The following is a 9,904-nucleotide window of genomic DNA, read 5'->3' as shown; positions in this document are numbered from 1 at the left end:
CACGGGGTATACAAAAGAATAGGTACAATGGTGGTCTCTCTATACATAGGGACATCACCCTCGGCCGTAGTCCGAGTAGCAAGGTGATCGACTAGAATGCTCCTAGCAATGTCTGGCTAGACGCGACTCCCTTGCCACGATCCCTAGCCTCTCCTGTAGCTGGCTCTGTAAGAACTATAAACTATAGTTCCCAGTGGGTAAGCCGCCAGCCTCGGCGATTATCATTCATTACTGTCCAACTTCTTTTACCACTTTCCTTTCATTCACAGGGATCTACTCAAGGTAGTCCAGCTTGTGCCGCGCCTAATGGCCCCGTGGTAGTATGCACTCCCCACGGCAATCCACTTCGGCACCCAATCCCGCACGGGCGAGCAACTGTCGAGTAGGCCAACTCCGGAGTGCCGGCTTGCAGGGAGCGACCCTCACAAGCGTGTGCGAATGAGCACGATGGCAAGCAAGCATATTCTACTGTCCACATGTGTTTTCATTTGCAATGTTCTTACCCTCGATCCTCTGATCGGAATTTCAATACATAAAAAGTAACAAGAGCTAGTATCCACTAGATTATAAACATGTAAGAGTAATGCTAAATCACATGGCATTATAATCTTTCCACTATTATGGCACTATCAACATGGTCATAAGCATGTTATAGTTCTCTACTTTAGAGTCAAGAGAATGTCATTGTTCTCTACTTTATAAGTGCATCCTACACTTGTTCATAAGTCATTCAACTGAATTGAATATAAATTATAATACTCTTTATGTTATATATGTTCTCTACATCATGAACATAATAACGGAATCTCTTGGTTGTTCTACTAAACTAAAACAAGATATACCTCTATGCCATTGAATGTTCCTATTTATAAGAAGAAATTTTATTTTAATCATATAGCAAAACATTATAGCTGACATGTCTTCAAGTTCATAATTAACACAATTTGCACACATTGATATTGATTCTATAATTAACATATAGAATATGTAGAGGAGCTTCACTTGCTCTGGTTAGTTGTCAAACCCACTATAGCTAGCTCAAAAAGTCCAAAGGAAGTCCAACAATCGCGCTCCAACGACAGGCCCCAATTGCTGCTGAAAAACAAGGTACGAGAGTTTCGAGTCAATACTAATAACCTGAAATGTCCAATTTCGTACAATTTCAAGAAAGAAAGTAGGAATTTAATTCCTGTGTCAGGCTTCCAAAAGGCCCTCACTGCCAATCAAGACGTCCAAAGAGGTCAATGCCCTCTCGCCTCGTCGGTACAAAAACCGAACGGCGTCAATATGCTATGTATATAAGCTATATAGTCGAACTCTAGAAATTTTAGTTTTTCTAGCTGAAATTCTTGCTTACCCTGGCTCGTCAGGAACACTAACTAAACCAACTACCGAGGTCACCAATTAGGCCCAATGTGAATTGGGAACCTGCTGCCGAGAAGTAATCCAAACTGCATCAAATACCCGGAGGTAAACTTCGTATAGTCGAACTAGCTTCATTATAGTAAATATTTTCATTAAGCTTCAAAGTAGCTTAACCCTGGTCTAAGGAGGTTAATTCACAGCTAATTAATCCAACTTTAATTGCTGAAATCTCAGATTAAAGCAACTAGAAGCAACAATCCCGAAACTATACATAACTCGTCCAATAGATTGCCGAAAATTGAAAAAGTGAGCCGATTACCTTCTCAAGCTTGCAACCAGTGAGTTACTGGTCCAGGGCTGCGAAAAGCTCTCCAAAACACTCCCTCACACGTCCACCAAGGCTGAGCGACACTCCCAAACAGCGAAGAGCGAGCTCGGCGATGACAACGGTGCAAAACGGCGACTTCTTTGTCGAGAGAGAGAAAAATCTTAGAGAGAGAGAAAAGAAGATGGTAGAGGCTTTCTCTGGTCTCCAGCAAGCTCCACTGAGCTCCCGGGTCGTGCATGGGGGGTATAGATAAGTATCAAATGTGAAATGACCAAAATAGCCTTACTGCCACGTATCTGTCAATGCTGTACCGGTACAAGGTGATGGCTGTACCGGTACAACAAGCAGAAAAATGCCGATTTTCGCAGATCAATGCATTTTCTCACTTTTAGCATTCCAATCATCCTCTAACTTATCCAAAAACTTGTTCTAACCTTTTAGAACATGTAGGATTGATCCACACATCATTCCACACACTCGAACTCCGCAAATTTGCAAAAGTTCCGTGTATTACACGGTCCCAGAGGGACCTCTAGCCCAGACTTAGCCAAATTTCAGCTTCGTCCGTTTTCGCTATGTTTTCGCTCGTTTTCGCTCGTTTGACCTCCGATTCTTTTCAAATCGAACCGAGATTCTCCAAACATGTTTTCGAACATATTTTCATCATCTTTTCATCCACGCTAATGCTGGATTTATCTCATGGTCTAATATAGCCTTTCGGGTCCAGTTTCCGCACCTATGCGCACCGAAACGCCCAATTGCTCCAGAACTTCACCGAATTTCACCGAGACCATTCAAATGGCTTTCCAACCAAATGTACACCGTAACTTCAAAGTTTTAGAAGTTCGGTATGTTACAGGGAGAGAGAGAAAGAGTATTGTCGCTGCTACACACAAAAAAAAGGAAGCTGAGGAGTGAAAAATGGAGATCTAAGGAGGTTTAGAGAGAGAGAGAAATAGAGAGATAGGGAGAGAGAAAAAGAGAGAAAGGAAGAGAGGGGGAGAGAGAGAGAGAGAACCGGTGGGGCGTGCGCGCGACCCGTGCCCCCCGTGCACGCGCGCTAGAGAGAGAGAGAGACAGAGAGAGAAAGAGAGAGATGGAGAGAGAGAGAAAGAGAAAGAGAAAGGGAGAGAGAGGGAGATAGAAAAAGAGAGAACCGGGGGGGTGCCCACGACCCGCGCCCTCCGCGCGCGCTAGAGAGAGAGAGAGAGAGCCGCAGGGGCCCTGCCATGTGCGCGGCGTGACCCGCACCCGACTCCCGCGCCCGCCGGTTCCCCTCCGGATCGGAGAGAACTGAGAAGGAGGGGGGCGCTGAGAGGCCGACGTGTGGCCACAGTAAAGTCACCCTTTTATTATATCTATTGATACCTCTGTTGGCACCAATAAAATCGTGCCACATGGTGAACCAGTGCACAACATAACCAGGAGCTGCAAAAGCCAAGAATATCGAGTATCTAGTGCACCGAGAACAAGGAGGAATCATAGCAAACCGCAGATGGTTTCATGCGGTTGGGATCGGCCTGTGGCCCACGAAAGTAGGGAAGTGGCCGATCATGTAGATAACTGAATAACAATAGGCAGAATATAAATAAACAAGTAACGCTCAGAAGAGAGGTCTTTTTCTCCTGCGAACAAGAAGACCATTTTCAATTCCACGTATTTTTTTTTGCTTTCTAGAAGTAGTGTACATTCTGAACAAAATCTTCTTAATGTAAAACCTGCTCTATTTAGATCGGGAAAATTGTACGGATTTTATGAAACCATGTGCTATGGCTTGAATCCGTAGTCAATCCTATTTCCGATAGGAGCAGTTGACAATTGAATCCTATTTTTCCCATTATTTTACTATCCATAATAGTGCGAAAAGAAGGCCCGGCTCCAAGTTGTTCAGGAATAGTGGCATTGAGCTTCTCGACCCTTTGCCTTAGGATTTGATCTTTTCATTCTCCCGCATCTACTATCTTTTCTAGGAGTAGTAGGGAGAGTAGATTTTTCTTTTGTCCAGTCTTGTAAACGTCTTTTTGAATATCAGCAATATAAGCCACATTCAGCTCTTCAGCCGAACCAGAAATCCTTGTGCAGTCCGCACACTCGGCTGATTCAGCCGAATTGGATTTATTGTATTGAAATGAACCCGGTTAGTCTGATCCCTCATCAACCGAATCTCTCGATTTGACGAAGGGCACAAACTTCAAGAGTCATTATTCGTAGCCGTTCCATCTCCTTGCACGCTATACGAAGGAGGATCTTTGATCGGGTTTGCAGTTGAAGGATTCGGCTGGTCGATGAGATCAAGAAGCCGATCAAATTGTTCTATATTTCGAGCCAAACTAGGAAGACCACTGCTATACAGTCTTAAACATTCATCCAATTTCTACTAGGTCTCAGTCAAAGTGTTGGTAGAGGGGTCTTCTTCGTCATTGGATTTTAAGCTTAAAGCAGCTAAATCTTGAAGAGAAATGGCCAATAGATCTGCTAGTTCAGATATCGGCAAAGAAGCTGACGCAGAAGCCTCGACTTGAATATCAGCAGGACAGTCTATGTTCGCCTCTCCCCCTTGATCCCTTTCTTGCTCTTCTTTCTCTTTTTCAACCTTTTGTTTTTCTTCCTTTCTTTGTCTTCCTCCCTTCTCTTCCTCCTTTCTTCTTCCTGATATCTTTTTCCTCCTCCCTCTTCTTGGCTACCCTTTTTTTTCTTCTCTTCAGCTTCTTTTTTATGTTCCCCTTCAACTCTTTTCTCTGCCTCCACCCACTTCTTCTCTGCTTCTTGCTTTTTATCTACGCGGGCTTCTCGGCGAGCTTGCCACCCTATAGCAGACATCACTTGCCCTAAGGATGAAGAAAAGCGAGTACGAGAAGTTTTTCTTGACGGAGGTTGTTTGATCGTAACGGTTGTCACGACGCCGCCAAACCACCCGCAGCCGCTATTTGGACGACTGGTCGCGGCCGCCGCCGACAGACGCCCACACGGACACGTCTTCCCTGTACGTCCTATGCGCGCCAAATCAATACAGTACAGAAGTTCCACCAGGACAGTATTCAAGCGAAGATTGCATAAGGAAGGTATTCAAACAACAGTAACACATCCTATGCTATTATCAAGCATTCATTAGATTCATGTTTATTACATTCATAGCATTATTACACTACATTTTCTTCCAAATATTCAATCAATGATCGCAATATTAATTACAAGTTTGCTCTTTTTCTTTTCTTCTCTACCCCTTACGGCGTATGCCGATCTCGGCGGTACTCTATTCTCTGTTTGGTAGGGTCCTATCTATGGAGCTACGCCCTCGCTCGCGGCCGATCGCGCGTCTCACTGCGACCCATGTAACACCCAAACAACGGTGGGCATGAGAACAACTCCATGGTCCCAGCTGCGGTACGGCACCATAGGGAAAAGTCGACCAATAGGTCATATAGCGAGGCTGGCAATACATGTTAGTCCAACAGATATCCAACAGATCTATATTAGATTCAAGTATTGAAATTACATGTTTGCTGGCTCACAAAATGCAATATGAAATTCAGCCAGTTTATGCAACCATGAACAACTAGTAGTTCAATTCGATTATTATTCCTGCTGATTTCACAGTTCAACAATTGACTTTCTAAGTTTTCCTCGTATCCTTAGCATTCTTGTCATATTAAATTCTGACTCATAAGTTTACCTGCTTTCAATAAGCTAATCCAGTCGACCGAGTCTTTGACGTCAAATTCATACTGTGGAATACCGATCAAACCAGTACTCAAGGTGAAAGGATGGTCTCACTATGCACACCTCGCGCCCTAAATCACTCACTGGGATGCATACTAAAACTCATACATGATCAAATAGTAAAGTTTACTATTGTGACGCACTGGACCTTCGCAAATTCGAGTGTTCGCACGTGTTTGGACTGTCTGCTTGTCCTGAGTTCCAGACTTTCTGGCTGGGTCTGGCAGACTTGTCGACCTTTGGCACGTATTCCGATGAATTGTAGTATTTTATGTAGCGCTAAGGTCACCAAAAAGTTGGACTTAGCCTACCCTCGGATTGCACTCTGCACAAGATGTACCGGTACACCCTTGATGGTCGTACCGGTACACATTTTGTACCGGTACACGCTTGATGGTTGTACCGGTACACTTGTGGCAAATTTCGAACCCGAGCCTCAGGTTCGCATTTTCGTAGGATGTGTACCGGTACACTTTCCCGTGTACCGGTACACTTTGGCAGAATCCGAACTGTATGAACTGCGGGGGGTTTTCCGCGTTTGTGCCTAATCTATTTAGCACCCACGCCCCTTAGAGCACCTCCTGAGCTCACAGCACAGGGAGTAGAAGGTAGGGCACCCTCCCCTTCATTTCTTTGGGTTTGGTCCCTCTCTTTTGGGTTTTTCTTGGATTAATCTCTCTCTTTTTCCCTTTTTGGTGCTTTCTCTCCATGGTTGAAGCCAAGAGCTTGGGATTGGAGCCTTGTGGAGGGAAGATCTTGGGACTTAGAGCTTTTAGAGCTTAGATTGAAGCTTCTAAGAGGTAATCCACTTGTTCTCTCCTCTAGATTCGGATTTTGTTGGATGTTACTAGATCAAACCCTAGATTTTGAGTTTTAGGGCTAAAAATGGGGATTTTTGATTTGTAACTTCTAGAACCAAATTGATTGGTTTAGAACTTTGATTTAGGTTGGATTTGAAGGAATCTAACTCCCTTTTTGAGATCGAGAGAGATTCGTTAGCTTTCGGTGAGTTTTCTCCAACCTAGCTAGAGAAGCTTAATGTTTGAGCTTAGCTTTGTTCGTTCGGCTCGTATGACTCATGCTCTTGTACCTCTAGGGTACTAGGAGACTAGAGGACACCCTCGTTGGAGCGCACGAGGAGTTTCGTTGTCATCGGTGGGTTTGGCTTCGTGGAAATGGGGCGAAATGGCCCCTATGCTCTTTCTACTTGTTGTAAATTATGTTTAAGTTCATTTCTATGCTAAATGGAATTGGTCTTCGAGCCTCGTTGAGCTGAACGTGTACTCGTTGAAGCTGGTTTGGAAGTTGTTCTACCCTAAGGTAAGTAAGAATTTCAGTTCGGAAGCCGAAATTGTAAGATTCCGACCATGATTGCTATTATATGATGAGTTTGATGCCGTTTCGATTTTGTTCGCAGCGTGAATGCGATCGAGCCTTGGATCATCGTTAGTTGACTTGTGAGAGCTCTTGGAGACTTATTTTGAGGTATTACACTAGTCCCAAAACAGGGATTTAAGGGGTTACTCAGTACTAAGTGTAATTTAGGCCGAAATCGGATATTCCGGTCGTTATTTTGACGCGGTGTTAATGTTTGTTTTCAGCAGGGTTGGAGCCGACTTTTTTCGACTTCTTGTGATTATTGGGAGCATAGTACTAGGTGGGTTTGACCTAACCAGAGCAAGTGAAGCTCTTCTATGTTCTATATGTATTATAGACATGGTTTAATTATATGCCTATGTGATTGTTAAAGGGCTCGGAATTCATCAACATGACGTTTATCATATGTGAAATGAGCGTTCATGCATAAAAGTACTCATGCATTAAGGTATTCTTGTCTAGTTCAGTAGAACAAACAGGAGATCAGTTTATTATGTTTCTATGATATAGAGAACATATATACATGAAAGTATTTCTATTCATGTTCAATACAGTTGAATGGGTAGAGAACTATGACATGCTCATGACAATGTGGATAGTGCCATACTAGTGGAAAGATTATAATGCTATGTGATTTAGCTTTACCCTTACATGTTTACAGTCTAGTGGATACTAGCTTTTGTTACTAATTGTGTATTGACATTCCGATCAGAGGATCGAGGGTTCAGAACTTTGCAAATGAAAATATGAAAATTGAGACATGTGGATAGTGGACCTTGCTTGCTTGCCATCGTGCTCATTCGCACACGCTTGTGAGGGTAGCTCCCTACAAGCCGGCACTCCGGAGTTGGCCTACGCGACAGTTGCTCGCCCGTGCGGGATTGGGTGCCGAAGTGGATTGCCGTGGGGAGTGTATACTACCACGGGGCCATTAGGCGCGGCGCAAGCTGGACTACCTTGAGTAGGTCCTAGTGAATGAAAATGAAAGTGAAAATGATAATGATAGTAATGAATGAGTACCAGTTGTAGTGTACAGTAGTATTTACACTTCTGTGATTATGTTTATGTTCATGTTTATAGTAGTTTCGATACTTCTATTATTCAGTTGATTCATTACTGCAGAAATCATGTTTACATGTTGAATACATGCCTGTTACCGGTTAGCACTGCATATTTCTATATCATGCACTTATCGCTTTTACTTACTTTCAGTACATCATGAGCCTAGTGGTGTAATTCGCCGAGGCTGGCGGCTTACCCACTGGGAACTATTGTTAATAGTTCTCACGCCCTTTTGGTGGTTGTTTTTACAGAGCCATCTACAGGAGAGGCTAGGGATCGTGGCAAGGGAGTCGCGTCTAGCTAGACATTGCTAGGAGCATGCTAGTCGATCACCTTGCTACTCGGGCTACGACCGAGGGTGATGTCCCTTTGTATAGAGAAACCACCATTGTATCTATCCTATTTTTGTATACTCGTGATGTATATGTACTACTTGGACCGTGAACTACAGTTGTGATACTTCTCTTCTGTCGAGATTTTGGATTGTATTTTCCTTTGTTCTTTTACTGATAGTATATCGACTTGTACATTGCTCTGATATCAGGATAGGACTCTCTTTGTTTTACTTCCTATCGACTTGCTTTCTTCGTAGACGCCTTATATACTGCAGGTGTATGGCGGGTCTGTACACGTACCGGATATGCTTCCGCTGGTACTCGGGCGTGACATGGATCCGCAATACCTGATAACCATATATACACATACTTTAATCTACATCATGAATACTACCCCACGGGAGAACCAAAAGATAAAAATTCCCCGTGCGAGGTGCGTCATTCGTGGTGGCAGACAGGCTCCTCTGGCATCGACCTTGTTCGAGGTCCACCACGAACCATTGCTTCCTGAAATGAAGCAACTCACATTAGCTACATGACCAACACTACTCAACCATATCCAATCCGGCGAAAGCAAACTTATGTATCCATCCTCACTCCAAAGCATTATGTCGTCGGCCGCCCGACACAACACAAGGAGTAGAGAACAAACATCAATTCAAACTTAGTCCCTAATCACATTAGAGACATCCCTACTTGACCCAATCACATGCTTTCGCTAACTTTGATCCAACGTCGCTCACGTTCCCTAGATCCTTAAGGTTTTCCAATCCTATGGGTCTCTAGGTCCATTCTTATTCTTTCACTTTAGGCTCTGATACCACTATATCTGTCACGCCCCGGGCCCGATCCGTTTTGGCCGATCCAGGCACGTCGAACAGACGCCGAACGGACAGCACCTCCTCTGTCCGCCCAAGGCTCAACACATGTACAATTCAAACAAAGAGAATGCACAAGCGGAAACATACATAATGGCTTACACGAGGGTAAGCAACAGCCATAGTGAAAGAATACTAAACTATACAACCATACAAGTAGAATGATTAACTTTTAACCATTTACACTGTTTTTCATCATTTCTTTTTACATAACATTTCCTCAAAAGAGAATACTTACATTCATTACCTTAACATCTCTAATCATCAAATACAAAAGATGATGTAACAAAGGTACGCAACTACAAAATATGAAACCTGACTTGGGTGGTCACTGTCTACGGCGTGATACCTTTACCGCGGTCGTCCGCCTGCTCGCTCGGTCCCGTCTCTGTGGAAATAGTGGGGTGCGAACTACAACGAAGTTCCTAGTGGGTTCGGCCCCAACCTCGCCGACTTTCCCACTAGGTCTAACTCAGGCATAATAGAAGAATAAAGAGCGGTAGTAACCAGACTAAACAATGTAGCTAATATGCCTACACAAATAATAATCAATGATTATGCTCAACAGATATTCATGATGAATGCAAGATCTCAATCTCATTACTCATTCTCATAGCTAACCCGTAGGTTTCGCCCCCAAGCAACTCACCAACTCATAATCCCAATTGTCGGGGAGACTACTACGACCCGACGGGACCGTCCTCTAGGGAACAGCACCAACCCAGTGATGACAACTCCGGAGCTCATCGCTCGAGGGGGAGCTACCACCCTCCGAGCAAGGACTTAAGGCGAGTATGATCCAATCCTTAACTATAAGGATGTAAGTTCAATCCATTCCT

At 43.9% G+C, this 9,904-nt stretch overlaps 1 long non-coding RNA gene across 2 annotated transcripts; it reads left to right on the top strand.

The window, feature by feature from the left end:
- Positions 1-6,877: 6,877 nt before the first annotated feature.
- On the top strand, positions 6,878-8,137 carry LOC109705170. 2 transcript variants are annotated; one of them, XR_002214653.1, is made up of 3 exons: positions 6,878-6,898; positions 7,015-7,070; positions 8,104-8,137. It is a non-coding gene; the product is annotated as an uncharacterized LOC109705170 (long non-coding RNA). The 2 variants fall into 2 exon arrangements; XR_002214654.1 differs by having other exon boundaries at positions 6,883-6,898; positions 7,018-7,070; positions 8,104-8,121.
- Positions 8,138-9,904: the final 1,767 nt, after the last annotated feature.

This window comes from Ananas comosus, unplaced genomic scaffold, assembly GCF_001540865.1.
Source record: "Ananas comosus cultivar F153 unplaced genomic scaffold, ASM154086v1, whole genome shotgun sequence".
Taxonomy (NCBI): domain Eukaryota; kingdom Viridiplantae; phylum Streptophyta; class Magnoliopsida; order Poales; family Bromeliaceae; genus Ananas; species Ananas comosus.
Note: the sequence above shows the minus strand (reverse complement) of the source record. Positions and strands in the feature narration are given on the sequence as shown.